Source organism: Gadus chalcogrammus, chromosome 1, assembly GCF_026213295.1.
Source record: "Gadus chalcogrammus isolate NIFS_2021 chromosome 1, NIFS_Gcha_1.0, whole genome shotgun sequence".
Classification (NCBI taxonomy): Eukaryota; Metazoa; Chordata; class Actinopteri; order Gadiformes; family Gadidae; genus Gadus; species Gadus chalcogrammus.
The window spans coordinates 24,528,287-24,545,983 of record NC_079412.1 but is presented as its reverse complement, the minus strand read 5'-3'; positions in this window follow the sequence as shown (position 1 = coordinate 24,545,983).

Sequence of the window (17,697 nt, the reverse complement as noted above, 5' to 3'; positions counted from 1 at the left end):
CCCCAAAATCTTTATTGCCAAACATGCCTGAAGTCTGGCTAATGTACTCTGGGTCTGGAGATTATATAGCATACATTCCTGGGTCAGAATGTCCCAATAATATCTGGTCTCGGTAAGCTTAATCTGTGGAATCCATTCTGGGGAGGAGCACCATAAAAAATAAAAACAGACACCAAGAAACGTTGTTCGAACATTAGGTTTTCATCAACCAGGTTCAACGCTTCAACAGGTCAAAGTTCACAACAATTACTCAAAATCAAGGTCATCCGTATTTTTCCGCTGGCCATTGTACAGGAAGTTGGAATATGAAGAGTGAATCCTATTGGCCCTAGTTGTATGCCCTGTTTTGCCTTGCTATATTATTATGGGATACAAACACGCTAGAATCACAGCATCACTCCATACTGGGTTAAGCGCAGGGTGACTTACCAAGTGATTGCGACGTGGGTTGACATATTCTGTCATGGGAGGCAGCTCAGAGCAAAATTCCACCCATTGAGATAAGATACATGGCTTTGATTTGCTCCGAAACTAAGACCCTGAGGGCGCTATTCTTATTCAAATCATACATGCATGCAGTGATGCATATGCACATACAAACGCGCGCGCACACACACACAGACACACACCCACACACACACAAATGTACCCATAGACAGACAGACACACACACACACACACCCTTGTATTCGCATGCCCACACAAGGACACATACACACGCACACACACAAACAAACATGATGACAAAAATACTCATCACTGCCAAGCAGCTTTGTGGTCGTTAAGGTTGAAGTGCAACCTTGATTGTACCACAAGGTGGCGCTCCACCGTCAGTAATTGAAGCAAAGGTTGGCGTGTCCTCCCTCCATCGAATGAAACAAGCTAAAGAAAACCTAAAATCAACCCTGTTTTGAAGTGGATGCTATGCTGATCCACATTATCCAGGGGTACCTACATCCGTAACCTGGGCGCATTTGACGTATCTTTGCAGCAATGGCACCAGAGAGAGATTTAGAGAGTCTTGACCACTCACCGGCACTTTTCTATCTTTGACCTTTCAACCCAGTCCAAGCAGGCCGCAACGCACAGTGCATGTTGGGCGGACAAATAACGATAAAACAACTGAGAGGTAAAAAAAAGAACGACAACAGACTTGACTTCACCATCATCGAGACAACATTTCGGCGACTTTGTAAACCTGTTGGGAAGGGAGGGGGAGGGGGGAGAGTAGGGGGAGGAAGGGGGTTGGTTATGAGTCAAGACAATACAGATAGCTTCTAATGTCCCCAATCAACCCCCATATCCATTTGAGTCCTTTTTTATATGATTGTCTTTAGACTCCTCACCCTTGCGATAAGAAAAAACGAAATGAATCTCAAGCAAAGTCATATTCCATCATACATTTTTTAGATTGTCTTTTGTTTTCTCTTGTAGGCAAACGTTGCCTATTTCTCTCCTTCTCTCTCTCTTACTCCCTATCTCTCTCTCTCCCTCTCTCTCTCTCTTCTTGTTTCTGAGTGTCTCTCGCCCCGCTCTAGACGATGGAGTCCCAGTCGAAGTCGTCCTGGATATCGTCGGCTGCGGGGAGCCGTCTCATGGTGAAGTGGCCCGGTGGGGGGGGCAGCATGTGCTGCTGCTGGCTCAGTTGACTGTGGAGGCCTGGAGAAAGAAAGAGAGGGGGGGGGAGAGAGACATAGAGACAGAGAGAGAGAGAGGAGAGGGGGAGAGACATAGAGACCCACAGAGAGAGGAGACGAGAGAGAGACATAGTGACAGAGAGAGAGAGAGGAGAGGGGGAGAGACAGAGAGACGCACAGAGAGAGGAGACGAGAGAGAGACATAGAGACAGAGAGGGGGAGAGACAGAGAGACGCACAGAGAGAGGAGACAGAGAAAGCCAAAGAAACAGTGAGAGAGGAGAGATGGAGAATTATATAGACAAAGGGAGAAGAGATGAAGAGAGGAGACGAGAGAGAGACATAGAGACACAGAGAGAGAGAAGACGGAGAGGAATAGAGACGGAGCAAGAGGAGAGGGGAGAGACATAGAAACGCAGAGAGGAGATGGAGAGAGACAGACAGAGAGAGAGAAAGAGAGAGAGGGGGGAAAGGTGTGAGAGACAGAGAGGGTGAGAGGGTGAGGGAGAGTGACATGGAGGGACGAAGAGAGTGGAGAGGAAGACGTGGAGAGACAGAGAGATAGACAGTAGGAGGGAAAGAGAAAGAGAGAAGGGAAAGGGAGATAGTTGTTTAATTCAATTGTTGTTATCATATGATTGCATTATTCTTATTTCCAAATTATAAAAATGTAATTGCTAACATTATTATATCACCTGTCTTATGTCCTATCGTCCGAGAATCATACATATAATATGGATATAATATATATTATATATATATTATATAATATCCACAATCTTATTATATGCATTTCTGCGAGAGAGAGAGAGAGAGAGAGAGAGAGAGAGAGAGAGAGAGAGAGAGAGACATAGAGAGAGACAGATAGAGGGCAGAACATATGCCAACATGCCTCCCTCCTCCGTGTTCCATGACACCAAGACATCTTCCACGGGGATTAGCCTCCGCTCGTCCGAGCCGTGCCAAACACTACATCCAAGCCCTGATGGGGACTTATGCTTTACAATCCCTCCCCCGTCTCCCCCACTGGCTGGAGGCTGGTGTGGATCCTAGAGACCCAGACTCACCTGTGCTGGGGGGGCCGGTCTGGGCGAGGTGGGGGAGGTGGGGGTATCCAGGGGGCGTCATCATAGCTGAGATGCTCTGTCTGGAATCCATGTACATGTTTCCTGGAAGGGGGGGGGGGTTGGATGACGGCATGAGAAGAAGTCTGTCTCTAAAACCCTGTCGCTGCTTATCAAGATGACCCCCGACGCATGGATCCATCTGCACTCAGGCAGGCTGGAATGATGACATCATCCACGAGAATCACACACTTTGATTGACATGACGAGGGCTGGAGGCGGGCCTGCCGCTCCCTATACGCAGAGTACGCAGAGTGCGTGGGCCAACAAGTACCTGAGGGGGCACCAAAAATGAATGCTCGCGTAGGGCACCGAAACGGCCAGCAGCGGCCCTGGCTGGAGGCGGGCCTTTAAGATGGCGATGTTTTTTAAAGCGCAGCCGGCGTGTGTGGCGTGTGTGTGTGGCAGGTGTGTCATCATGATAATGTTGTCAATTCATTCTATAGGTGTTAGCATAGATCGTCGTGATTCCTGATGCAGTGTGATGGCTGTCATGTCTGATTACCCAAGCACCACACACGTGTGAGTCTGTCAATAGTAAGGGAAGAGATAATGTTTAACAGTGGTAGCAATAGAGATATATCATAGCTCGAGATAATTCAAGTTATTATACCACAGTATCATTCAATACTTAGTCGTGATTGGTCAGTAAAGTTTCAATGGTGTGCATTATCACAACTCTGTCTTTAAACAGTTCCAAACCGATTCATATCCAACAATAACGGAAATACAACATACAACAAATCTACCAGATGTCAACATGCTCAATGTTCCACCGAAGAATATTGCAGTTTCAACTGATTCAGCCGATTAAAAACCAAAAACGTGACAGATGGAAGTGACTATTATCTTTGAGTTCTGTGGTATCAGTCGTATAAGCAGAACACCCCACTACAGGGCGTCCCGGTGAGGGGAAATCCCTTCCTCTGCAGGGGGTAAGCACCTTCCGTGTGCCCTCGGCCACATCGCCCGCCCCAAGGCTCATTACCCCACAATACAGCTCAAACTCTGCTGGACTACTATGTATCCCCACATCACGACTCACTTCAATGGGTGCCCGGTCATTCAGCTGTTCAGCACCCAGGCTCTGGAACTCCCTCCCCCCACACATAAAACAGTCAGACACCATTACAACCTTCAAGTCACAACTCAAAACTCACCTGTTCAAACTCGCACACAACGTCTAACTGATCACTGTTTTGATTGTTTTTTTCTTTGTTTTGTTTTGTTTTATCTTGTTTTTGTTTTATTTCTTTCTTATTGCTTATGTTTATTTATTTATTTATTTTTTCCACAATGTCTTGTTTTTTAAAAAATGTATGATGACTATATGCTATGTAAGGTGACCTTGGGTGTCTTGAAAGGCGCCTCTAAATTAAATGTATTATTATTATTATTATTAATAACGGGACACCCGGTCACGGTTCATTCCTCACATAACAAGCGCTAGGGCTGCCGGATTATGGAAAAATCATAACCACGATTATTTTGATCTATGTTGAAATCCCGATTATTCAAACGATTTTTTTTTTGATGAAAACATGATGGATTTATTAGGCGTTTCTCCCGAAACAAAGAACATTGTAACTGTGCACTTTGACATTTTGCCTTAAAAAAAATTACAAAATAATGTTAGGGTTAAAATAGAAAATGTTCAATTAGAAAATAACGTACAAATATGTATCCAGTTGTTCCACATTTTCCACATAAAACATTTAATGAACAAAATAAAAATACTGGATTAAAATATATTGTTTCAACTCGGTTATGTTCATTTGGAGATCGTTTGACCCAAAAAATCTAAATCGCGATCAATATTGGATTAATGGCAGAGCCCTAACAGGCGCCACACGGAGGGGTCCCACTGACCGCTGCTGATGTGCTGGCTGTGCTGCTGAGCCTGGCCCTGAGGGTGGGCCTGGCCGGCCTTGGGGTGCAGGGTGCCCCCGGGCTGGGGCGTGGGGTGCTGGGCCTGAGCGGCGGTGGGGAGGGACCCCGTCTGGGCAGGGATGACACCGGTGGCGCTGAAGAACTGGTTGATGGAGGAGCAGAGGTCGGCCATCTGGGCGCCGTCCAGAGACCAGTTGTTGAGCGCCGCCTGACGCATGCTCTCCTTCAGGCCTGGCGGGTTCAAAGGTCACACACACACACACACGCACGCACACGCGCACACACACACACACACACACACACACACACACACACACACACACACACACACACACACACACACACACACACACACACACACACACACACACACACACACACACACACACACACTCACAGTGATTTAGATTGTGGAAGCACCAGCAAAGTTGTGTTGCTGTGTTGGTTTTTTTTGGAAGAGCAGACCTCAGCTTTGCCCCCGAGGTCTGAGCGATGGTTGTGTGTCCCCGACATCGCTGGGGTTTGGCGAGAGTGTTTTGATTGAACAAATGAAGGATATTGTAAAGAACAGCCAAACCGATAGGGCTGCGCCAAATCCTTTCACTGCATTCACAAAATATTACCGTACGCACACACAAGGCACACAACATTCAACGAGGAGCAGGCATCAGAGAAAACATTCACCTCTTAAACTTTTTCATCAAAGATGTAGAGCAGAAATAACGACCATGGATTTTGTCAATATTGCGTTTGAAGTTAAACCCAACCTGTCCCCCGTATTAAGTATTCATTTAGCTTCTATCCTCCCATCAGCTAGGCACCAACAATCCTCCCATTTCTCTGCGGGAAGTGCCAATTGGATCAAACTCACTTTGTTCTTCGAGAGAGACAGAGAGGGAGAGAGAGGGAGAGAGAGCGAGAGAGAGAGAGAGAGAGAGGAGCATCTCCTTCCTGCTGTTTGGAGGGTTGCCAGAAAATGGCGGCAGACAGCTTTACTCCGGTGGGAAGGAGGTCAAGCACCGCGGGACGGCGAGAGAGAGAGAGAGAGAGAGAGAGAGAGAGAGAGAGAGAGAGAGAGAGAGAGAGAGAGAGAGACAAAGACTGAGAACACGGGAGAAGTCAGTGAGAGACAGATAGAGAGACAGAAAGCGACAGAGAGCAAGTGTGCAACAGAGACAGACAGAGGGAGAAATACCGTGAGGGAGAAAGTGAGAGAGGGAGGAAGGGAGAGAGAGAGCGAAGAAGAGAGTGAGGAAGAGAGAGTGAGAGAGAGTAAGGGGGGGGACAAGGGGTCTTTTTGCCTCTCATTACACCAGCCGCTCTCATCCATCATGTGTGGATGTTCCTGTCTGTGTGCACCAGCCGTGATAAGAGCCTGTTACCGAGCCCCAGCCTAATTGGATTATTCACATCGCACAAACAAGGGAGGGAGGGGAAACAGAGGGCGAGAGAGAGAGAGGCAGTGAGTGAGAGAGAGAGAGAGAGAGAGAGAGAGAGAGAGAGAGAGAGAGAGAGAGAGAGAGAGAGAGAGAGAGAGAGAGAGAGAGAGAGAGAGAGAGAGAGAGAGAGAGAGAGAGAGAGAGAGAGAGAGAGAAAGAGATTGTGAGAGCGAGAGAGAGAGCAGAAAAGGACAGAGAGAAGAAGAAAGAGAGCCAAACAATAGCAATAGGAGAGAATATCTCACCACGAATACCGGATCCGAGTGATTCACACATTTGACGTGCTTTGGCAATGCCAACGTATGTTTCCCATGCCAATAAAGGCCTTGCAATTGAATTGTGATTCTGACTCATAACTCTGAGGTTCTGGGGGCCAAGTGCAGAAGTTTGGCAGATGGAGATCAAAGAATAGTTCTTACATCATTACAATTTTGTTGTTTTAGGAAGAAGAAAATGGTTCGGGTTATAATTCAGGCACAATAAACGGTAAGAGGTTAATGGCTGCCGAACAAACAGACCGGGGCACGTTTCCCTCAGCGACTCCGCTGTCGGGGATAGAAAGGTAAAGCGAACCGAATGCTAATTTATCAGAAGGCAGTATGTTTACCTCATCACTCCGCCTGACCACTGTAGCCTTATGCTTACGTGTCTTGTTACTATGGTAACCAGAGTGGGCAGGCCATTTTGATTACAAGGTTCGGATGGGGGGGTGGGGATGCAAATCCACCTTGTGTTTACCTGATAACTACTGTGTTCGAGCATATCTTTAAGTATCCATTAGTCACCCGACGACCTAAATCTGTTCGATGGGACACGTGTTGCTCTGGGCATCAAAGTTTGATTGGCCGTTTCCCAGGAGATGCTGAAGTCAGAACACAGCCATGAACACAGCCATGGGGTTCCTCAGAAGACAAGTTTCTTTGTGTGTGTGTTCGTTGCCATAGCGATAGTGTGTAGTTCGATGGGCGCTTGGGTGCAGATATTGTGTTTGTGAATGTGTGTGAGTTTGTGTACAAGCATTCATGAAAATGTGTGTGTGTGTGTGTGTGTGTGTGTGTGTGTGTGTGTGTGTGTGTGTGTGTGTGTGTGTGTGTGTGTGTGTGTGTGTGTGTGTGTGTGTGTGTGTGTGTGTGTGTCTGTGTGTGTGTCTGTGTGTGTGTGTGTGTGTGTGTGTGTGTGTGGGGGTTACCTTGGAACGGGGAGAGATCGACATCAGACCAGTTGTAACTGGTGGCGATGCGGCAACTTTCCTTCAGCCAATCCAAGTTAGGATACCAGTCAGCTGACATACCTAGGACACACACACACACACACACACACACACACACACACGCACACACACACACACACACACACGCACGCCACACACACACACACGCACAGACGCACGCACGCACACACACGCACGCACGCACACACAGACAGTTTTAAAACATGAAGTAGTTTTCTCCTTTCAGGTCCAGAAGAGCAGCTGCGACTGTAAATTAGCATTCTAGAGTTAAAACACTAAATACTGCATCTAACATACATCGTCTCCAACCACAGCAATTAAAAGTGCTCCTCTCCTCTGCTTTACATGTTAGAGGAATGCAGTCCTATGATCTACACAAGGTGGGAAACTTGGTTTAGAACAGATATAAATTGATCAAATCTAATACATTAATTGACACCGTAATCCAGGAGTGTGTTGAAATAAAGACCTTTAGACCAGCATGAAAGCCCCCATTGGATCTGGAAACTATTAACATTATTGTTGTGTCGGTTGAAATGGAGTCTAATCAACTGCGGCTTATGTTGAAGAAATTCTGCAATTGGCCACAAGGTGGCATGTCTCTCCTATAGACGAGGATCCCTATTTAATCGGAGAGAGGGCGAGAGAGACAGAGAGAGACGGAGAGATGCAGAATGCTCATATGGTATCAAAGGCTCCGTGACCTTATTAAGCACAGGAGTGTTCCTTCCTTTCTCCGTCTCATGAGCCCCACGTTGGAGCCTCGTTTATTGGGCTGGTGAACACAGAATCAAGATCTTTGGGATTTTAACTTCTTTGTATGTCTTCCATGATGTAAAACCGACCCAGAAAGCCATTTGGTCAATTATACCTCTAAGTCATAATTTTGATTAAGTAATCATAATCAATCATCATTAAGTAATCATTTTTGAAAAAGCTGATGTATGTGCTTGCCAGTCTTAATCAGCCTTCCACTCTGCTCCAAACTCGTTCTCTTCGTGGCGTCAAAGCTACTCTGACACCGAAAGGGTATGCTCACGCCGCGCAGATGTTAAACCCGATGTCGAAACTGACGTGAAACTGGTGTCAGCCCTATTTAGAATTGGATGTGGAACCAGATCGGAAACCTGATGTGAAAACAGATGTGAAACATGATATCAAATCCGACGTCCAACAAGACATGAAACTTAAGGTCCAATCCGATGTGACACCAGATGTAAAAGCAGACGTGAATCAAGACATGGGAAACCGGTTGTGACACCCGATGTGAAACCGGGCGTCGCTGGTCTCACCCGTGCCGGAGAGGGCGTGGAGGGAGAGGGGGGAGGGCTGCTGGGAGTGCTGGCCGGGGTGCGCTGGGTGCGGGCCGTGGGCCGAGTGCGGGGAGAGGTGTGGGAGGTGGTGGGCGTGGTGCGGAGCCTGGCTGTGGCCGTGCGCTTGGTGGTGGTGGTGCTGGTGGTGGTGCTGGTGGTGGGCCCCCCCGCCTCCAGCACCGCCGCCGCCGCCCCCGCCGTTGACCCCCGAGCCGGGGGAGTGCTGGTAGGAGCACACGGTGTGGCTCTGCTGGCCCGGCTCACCGGGCATCCCCATCAGATCTGCCCGAAAACACAACAAACCAATGCCTCAATAAACCCGTTTCCCCTCGGGGACGAACACGTCACCGACCGCTCTCACTACCCCCTGATCAAATATCAGCGCAGTTTTGGGCTCCGACAAAAAAACTCCTCTTTGAAGTGAGCCTCGTTTTCTTTTTTTGTTTCTTCAAACTTATCTCGATTTTTTCCTTTTTGTTGAACCTATTACTGTGACCTCCTCTGAGCTTTTGTTTGATCAGACTTCCTTTCCGTTGTCACAAGCAAATATTCCCTCATCTCCTCAAAGAGACTCAGCGTCGCCAGCGGCTACATCCAGTGTTATCCCCTAGCCAACGTCTTAGGGGGGGGGGGGGGCTCTTTCCCTTGTTAGATGTTCTACTAACTACTAAATCGGTATTCTGTTGTCACATCATCTCAGAACCAAAGGGACGTTTCAATTGTATAATCGGTTGGTGTTCTGAGGGTTAGGGGTACAAACAGCAGGAAGCGGGGAGCCGGTTTTGGAGACGCGGGGGTCATCGCCCCGCCGTACGCCAAACACTCAGTGGCGCGCATCACAAAACTCACAGGGTTACGGAACGCGACGGGGGTGAGGTCACGTGACCCGACCGGAGGCTTCAGGAAGCAATTAGCGAGATGCCTCACCAAAAAAAAAAAAACACAGCGCTAGGAGAAGAAATCTAATTAGCTCGCTATCGGAGCTCCTCGAAATCTTGGCTCTGCTTCGCTGCATACGTGTTCGTACTGTTGCTGTTCCCCCCACTTCCTCCAAATATCTCTGCCTGCTAATTGCCTTTACTCATTTGACTGAGCGAGCCGTAAACTGTAGATATGTGGAACAATAGATTGTTTGTTTATTAAAGCACAATAAAGGAGGAGGAGGAGGAGGAGGAGGAGGGGGAGGAGGTGGTGGAGGAGGACGAAGAGGCGGTTTGAGTGGTGAAATGCTTTGACTGCAATCCAAACAATGTAACATTTTTGTCTACAGCGACTGCAGTGCGATGTACACTTGACAGTTAATTATGTGGGCGCAGCCTGACAGTGCAGGCTGCTTGGTGTAAACGTACGTGCTTGTTGTTGTTGTTACATGCACAACCTTGTGTCAAGGTTGTGCAGACATCGCTGCACAAGGCACATGTAGCAGCGCGGGCTAGCATGCAGCGCGGGCTAGCATGCAGCGCCGCTAGCGCGTTCTCACTAAAAGGCAATCAAGCACGCAGCTCGACGAGCTAGCGCTAGGGCTAACGCGTGCGTCCCCCCCCCCGTACTGACACGTGCACACTTACACGTGCACACCTTGTTGGAAGAAAGGAAGAGAGCAGAAAGATATTGAAAATCAAGCATGCACAAACACACACACACACGTTCGCGCGTGCAAGCACACACACACACACACACACACACACACACACCATGCATGGAGAAAGACTGCTCTAAGTCACAGAACACACACACAACACAGATACAAAAACACACAACGACCAACACACACGAACTGCACTCACACACTCACCCATCATACACGCACGTGTGCATGCACACAAACACAAACACACACCTGGCTGGGAGAAGGACTGCTGGAAGACACGCTGGTAGAGGGAACGGAAGGAGGCGCTGAGGTCCTGGAAGTCTGAGAAGCAGAGGGGCTGCTTGTCCCGGGCCTCCCCCGCCGATGGCAGCCCGTACTGGGGGGGCTGCGGAGGGGCAGGGGGCGCGGGCGGAGGCGGCGGGGGGGTGTGCTGCTCCGAGTGGCTACCCACCTGGAGGAGAGAGAGAGGGATGGGGAGGTAGAGAGACATGGAGAAAGAGAGAGAGAGAGAGAGAGAGAGAGAGAGAGAGAGAGAGAGAGAGAGAGAGAGAGAGAGAGAGAGAGAGAGAGAGAGAGAGAGAGAGAGAGAGAGAGAGAGAGAGAGAGAGAGAGAGAGACAGAGACAGAGAGAGAGAGAGAGAGTTTAGTGACTAAGTAGGGATAGATAGATATGTATGTATATACACAGAGATAGACAGACATACAGATATATAGACAGACAGACAGACAGACAGTCAGACACAGACAGTCAGACACAGACAGACAGACAGACAGACAGACAGACAGACAGACAGACAGACAGACAGACAGACAGACAGACAGACAGACAGACAGACAGACAGACAGACAGACAGACGGACGGACGGACGGACGGACAGACGGACGGACGGACAGACAGACGACAATAATTATAATAATTGATTTTTTATAAATAGATCGAGAGAGAGAGCTAGACAGAATGAGATGGAGAAGGTAGCACCGCCGAGTGCGTGCGGTACTAACCCGGCATACACAGTACTTTCCACATGACACCCCCAAAAGAAAAGATCCAGAACCTCCCACACTCTGTTCCCTCTCCATCATCCCAGTGCAGCTCTGACACCTACCATATATATTCACCACCGAAGAAGAGACACATTACTATGTTCACCGCCAAGGAGGGACCCACTAGCTCTATTTTCACCACCGAAGAAGAACAACTACCTCCATAGCCCCCAAAGAAGAAAGCCAACTACCTCTATTCTGACCACCCAAGAAGAACCAATTCCCTCCTTATTCACCACTGAAGAAGAACGAATATTCACCACCGCAGAAGAACCAACTACCTCCATATTCACCACCTAAGAAGAACCAACAACGTCTATATTCACCAACGAAAAAGAACCAACAACCTTTATATTCGCCACTGAAGAAGAATCAACATTCTCTATATTCACCACCGAAGAAGAACCAACAACCTCTATATTCACCACTGAAGCAGAACCAACTTCCAGACATTCCACAACTGAAGAAGGACCAACAATCTCTATACCTACCAACGAAGAAGACACACATAACTCCCAATCGACCACTAGCTGGGATATTTAAGTCTCTCTGTGTATTAAAGGTCAGCGAAACTCCAACTTACCTTGATTCTGGGATTTTTGTAATTCAGAAAACAAAGTCATTAGTAAAAGACAAAGAAAAGAGGATGGAGCTAATTCCAAAACAAGGGCTTAGCTACGCTGGAGGTTGGGCTACCCTCCAAGCGGAGCTGAAAGCAGATGCCGATGCTCTTGAGAGTGTGCAGTGAACCGATGTATTGGCTGGAGTTAAGTTTGAAATGACACCAAAACTCAGAGAAAAATGGCCACACAGCATGTGAACACACACACACACACACACACACACACACACACACACACACACAGACACACACACACACACACGCACGCACGCACACACACACGCACGCACACACACACACGCACGCACACACACACACGCACGCACGCACACGCACGCACACACAAAGAAACCTTCTTGAAATCAACAAATGTATTACATTTGTTATACTGGATTTGAATTTGAATTTGATTTGAATTAACACACACACACACACACGCATACACACACACACACAGACACACACACACACACACACACACACACACACACACACACACACACACACACACACACACACACACACACACACACACACACACACACACACACACACACACACCTCCAAGCCTTCAGTCAAAAGACAATTTTCTAGTATGGCAACATACTAGACAATAAAGCTTTTTGAATCTTTGAATCTTGAATCTTGAATTAACAATGAGACAAAAAATGGGCTGATCAGCATGAGGAGCTACACCAATGAGCAGCATAGCGACATGCGATCAGCAGAATCCTTCGCCATCCCCGGAACACCAACATACCCATGCCCCATCTCCTCTGATGCTCTGACCCAGAGATACTCCTAGCTAGGCCCAGATGTTGTTTTCAAACACAAACTTGTGCAGCACTTAGAGTTGAATAGTTGTCATCGCTCCAAAATTAATATAAATGTAAATACCACGTCATATAATTCAAATGGTGACAAACACTACTTCAAAACTAATATCGGATCAAATAAAAAATTAACAACCGACAATTTCTGTGTCCTTCCCGACAAATTGGAATGCGACCTGTTTGTGTATTGACCAGTGTCACCTGGTCATAGCAATCGCCTGGAAATGGGAAACAGAAAAGGTCTGGTCATTTCAGGTCACACTGGTGAGGTGGAGAACGTTGCGGACGCTATAGGCTGGTATGAATGCACTCTGCAGTGAGTGCCGGAGCCGATCACACAGTCTCTCTCTCACACTACAATGGTACCGGTCATAAATGACTGCGATCGGAAAAATGAATAGCGTGACAACGTTAGCCACCAGTCATAGCGAACTGGTGTTGGGAACACAACGTTATTCTGTGTTGGACTCCAGCCACGGTGAGTATCAACCTGAACGGGAGGTTTAGAACGATAAAGTAGCACAAATGGAAGAAAACTGAGAAATGTCCATTAAATGGACATTACGTCTTGAAAATCGCATCATCTGTGAATTATAAGGATATTGTTACGGCCGGGGAATGATAATCAGCCCCGCGTCTGAAACTTTACTGAGAGATTAATTATTGGATAGATATTGGCCAGCCCCTAGTGTGCCAACCTAATCTCCTCCGTTAAAAAGTCAATTTATTATCACAAACAAGCAAGATGTGTAACAGCCCCCCCCCTGCCCCCCAACACACTCAAACACGTAAAAGCCTGCACATACACACACACACACACAGTGTCCATATGCGACTAATTGATTCAAATAGCCAAAGGACCTTGTTTAGCAGAGGACAAGGAAGTATTTGATCAATTTGAGCAGCCACTGTGTTAACTGGCCAAGTACGTCCCTGTATATCCAGTTGTCTGCCAAGAGTAGACCTACTGCCTCATCCAAGACCCCAGGCACTGGCACACCTCCGTTTCCGTGTGTCTGTGTGTGTATGTGTGTGTGTGCGTCTGTCTGTGTGTGTGTGTATGTGTAAGTTTGTCTGTGTGTGTGCGTGACAGATACTAGGCAAAAATACTTCTGTTTGCCTCTGTTTGTCTTCTATGTATTTATGCTTTCATGCATTGGTCCGGGGAATGTGTCTTCTTGTTTGTGTCTGCATGTGCGTGTGTGCGTGCATGTGTGTGTGTCTGTGTGTCTGTGTGTCTGTGTGTCTGTGTGTGTGTGTGTGTGTGTGTGTGTGTGTGTGTGTGTGTGTGTGTGTGTGCGCACACGTTGAATCCCATTGGTTTGCTTAGATTAAAACATGAAGTAAAGAGAATCTCCCAAACCCACCCACAAAAAAAAACATCAGGTTAGCATAATTTCCGCCTTTCAACGACAGAGCTGTAACCGGTGGTGTCATGTGTGTGTGGTGTTTGTATGACGGAGCGTTACTATAACTCATCACATCACAGCCAACCTCTCCATGCGTCTCATCACAGCCGCAGAGATCTTCTGATGCCATTAAAACACGACCGCCTCGTTGATTGAGAGCTTTGTTTGTGAGCTGCAACGCGATGACTCACTGAGATCATATACATACAATGCTCAAACACACAGGAGTGGGGGCCGAGTGCTGAGTGCATTACCACGACCCCGAGTGCTCATCCCAGCCTCTTCCAGGCCAGTGCTGGTAATGAAGGAGGAATTATACATGTGCTATCGTCACAACACCTCTCCCGTTGATTAGTATCGACATAGTCTCACAAATCAGACGTTTAATCAGACGATTACCGTCTGAGGCCTGATGGCAGACGAGCTAAACTCTGGTGAATGGGTGTTTAACTTTCTCTCGCTTCATATTAGTTTTGATCAATCCTCTTGCTGGGGGCAGGAATCTGTGAGCATGTGATTGACAGACGTGATTTTGTAGGAATACACTTATTGAAATCCCTTTCCCGACGATTCATCCACTCGTGCACATGAGTTTCACCTCGGTGGAATATCTCCGTAACGCGACGGTAAACAATGAGTAACTCCGCCCTTTGCAGTTCTTGGTTTCCAACCCCTGAAGTTCTTCGATAAAAGTAGGACTGCTGGATCAGGGATTAGTATAGACCAAATTGATGTTCTATGTATATATATATATATATATATATATATATATATATATATAGTTTATTTATATATATATATATATATATGTTTCCCATATATGCGTTCAGCAGCGGCGGATTGTCAGCGCCACTGCAAAAAAAAGAAATATATATATGTAAATAAAATTGTTTCTGCCAAGTTCAAGGCCCATTTGCACAATGATCTGGCCCAGCAGATACCATGACTCTGTTGGTTGTTATATATTTGGAAGCTCAATCTGTAAATTTTCCCCAAAAAATCTCACCAGAAGTAATCATTTAACCATAGGCGTCAGTTCCACTGGGGACACTGAGGACGCGTCCCCACCAGTTTTCGTCAAGATTAATTTTGTACCCAAAAAAACAACAACTTGAGTGTAATTATTATGGATTATTACACGGCTCTTCTCAATGCTGTAGACTGCTCCTCTCACTTGCATCGCCTTCCCAATGTTCAGCTGTCAATTATTTTTGTTTATTACACGGCTCTTCTCAATTCATAAAAGTATGACTAGACCTGCCTCCGAGGCTCTGGTTCCATCGGTCAAATGTCTATGGGATAACATGTTTTTTTTTAATGATTATACATAACAAGCTCTCCAGGTGACGAAGAAGTAAATGCTGCTCACGTTTTGAACTACACACTTTTTCCATCTAGATTCCACTTCGGATTGTCGGTGCCGTAAGTAGTAAACGTTTATAAATGTTACTTTAACGGCACCGACAATCCAAAACACATCGCATCACACACATCTAAGCCGTCCAAGAGCCGGGCATATCAAACTGTTTATTGCCCTGCCTCTCGTGATTAACCCTTACTTATTACACGGCTCTTCTCAATGCCGTGGAATGCTCACGTCCAGCATTTTTGACCGCCGTCAAGGAAAGTGGATTTTTTGCCTCTGATTCACGTCATCTGTATGACTCCGCAGTCCGGTAACTTATCAACCCCAGCGTATTCGGTTGCTAAGCGACGTCAACGACTTTGGCGAACTATTTCTCTGCTGATCAACGCTACGAATGATAACAAATACATTGTAAAATTGACACACTGTGATGTAATTTGTTATTTTTTCGTTTTGGCAAGTAGCCAATACTAATAATAACAATACTCTTTAGCTGGGATGCAATGATGAGGCATCAGACAATCAAGTCATTTTACCCTGAATACATAGGTAAAATGCACCGGAGCAGGTTGCTAGTACCATGGACAGTATCAGAACGATAACCTGTTGAACTCTGCAGACCACTGCCACATAAATAAAGGTAAGACGCGATATTTATTGCTTACGATTTGCTGGTGCTGTGGCGAGGTCTTTTGTGTTTTTTGCACTCATGTGGTCGGCTGTTTTAATTTTTGAAAGCAATTGATAGTCGGTGGAGTCAGTCTCTTGTTGACTCAAAGTGACTTTTGGTCATTCTTGCTTTGCTTGAATTCTGGAATAATTGTGGGGGGGAGTGCATGAGGTTTGGTCAGAATGCCTGATGTAGGCTAGCTTGGATGGAATGCGTGTTGTGAATTGAGAACAGCCATCTCATGATGTGATACAGCGTTCAGCTGTGCAACAAATATTTTTTTCTTTTTCAATCTTGACGACTTTTGTAGTGCTGTGTGTAGCCACACGTTTGCCCCTTCTGAACTCAAACACGCATTTCATTTCCTTTCCTAGCTCCTCTTGTTTATGTTGGTAGCTTAGCCATATCATGTCACGTTGTCAACATTGGATACATGGAGCAGAACATAGTGGGTCATATGTCCGAGGCTTTTTGGAAACGTTTTCTTCATAAACGTGCCAGACAGATTTTGTATACATTTGATTCCTTAGTAATTAGCTACATGGTTATGCCGTCTTTCAGAACCTTTCATTACCGGCACTAAAGAGAGAAAAAAGAGTGCATCCTCATTGTACCCAGCACTTCTGAAAATGCACTTCCGAATGCGTCTCAGTCCCCAGCACATTTCAAACCAAACTGAAGCCCGTGCATTTAACGGGTTATTTCAGAGATGTCTTCCGGGGGGGGCATGCCCCCTGACCCCCCCCTAGCGTTGCTAGGTTACCAACTCACAGAACCACTGCTACAAAAAGTTCTAGGAGAAACACTGTATGTATGTATATACACTGTATATATATATATATATATATATATATATATATATAAGCACTGCTATCCCAAGCGTCTTATAATAATATGAGTGCATGTGTGCATGTCTTGAGTCATGATGCTTCCATTAATGTACACACACGGTATTATAAGTTATACCTGAATTTCCTGAGGATGACATCATCAAACGGATGGTGTGTATGTGATTGCTCAAAATGACACCGGAACACAGTCCTTCTTTACAGATAAATAAATGGAGCCGATGATGAAGCCATTCCTTAACAAGGTTACTGAGAACCTGCCAAGTCTTCCGAACTCATTCACCGTTTCTCAGTTCCTGCTTCGTTCGTAACATCGCTGTGACACGTCGGCCATGTTGTCTCCCTCGTCGACAAAAAGCAAATCCTGCGTAAGGCGGTTACGGCGTGAAGAAACAAGCGCAATTCTGAGAAAACATAGACCATAATCGAGACTCTGGAAATAACTTGTTTATTTGGAGGCACTCCACACGTGCTTAATAAACAAATGAGAATAAAGAAAAAATCCCCGTCTTCTCACGTCTTTGAAGCTAATGCTGGTACAACATTGGCGCTAAGGTCGCCACGTGTTTACATCAAACGCGCTCTTGACGAAAAGACCCACTTGGGAAGAAAGACGCCAGGAACACGGCCGCGGCTGATTACATCCCCAGGAACGAGAGGGTGCTCATCCCTCATAAATCA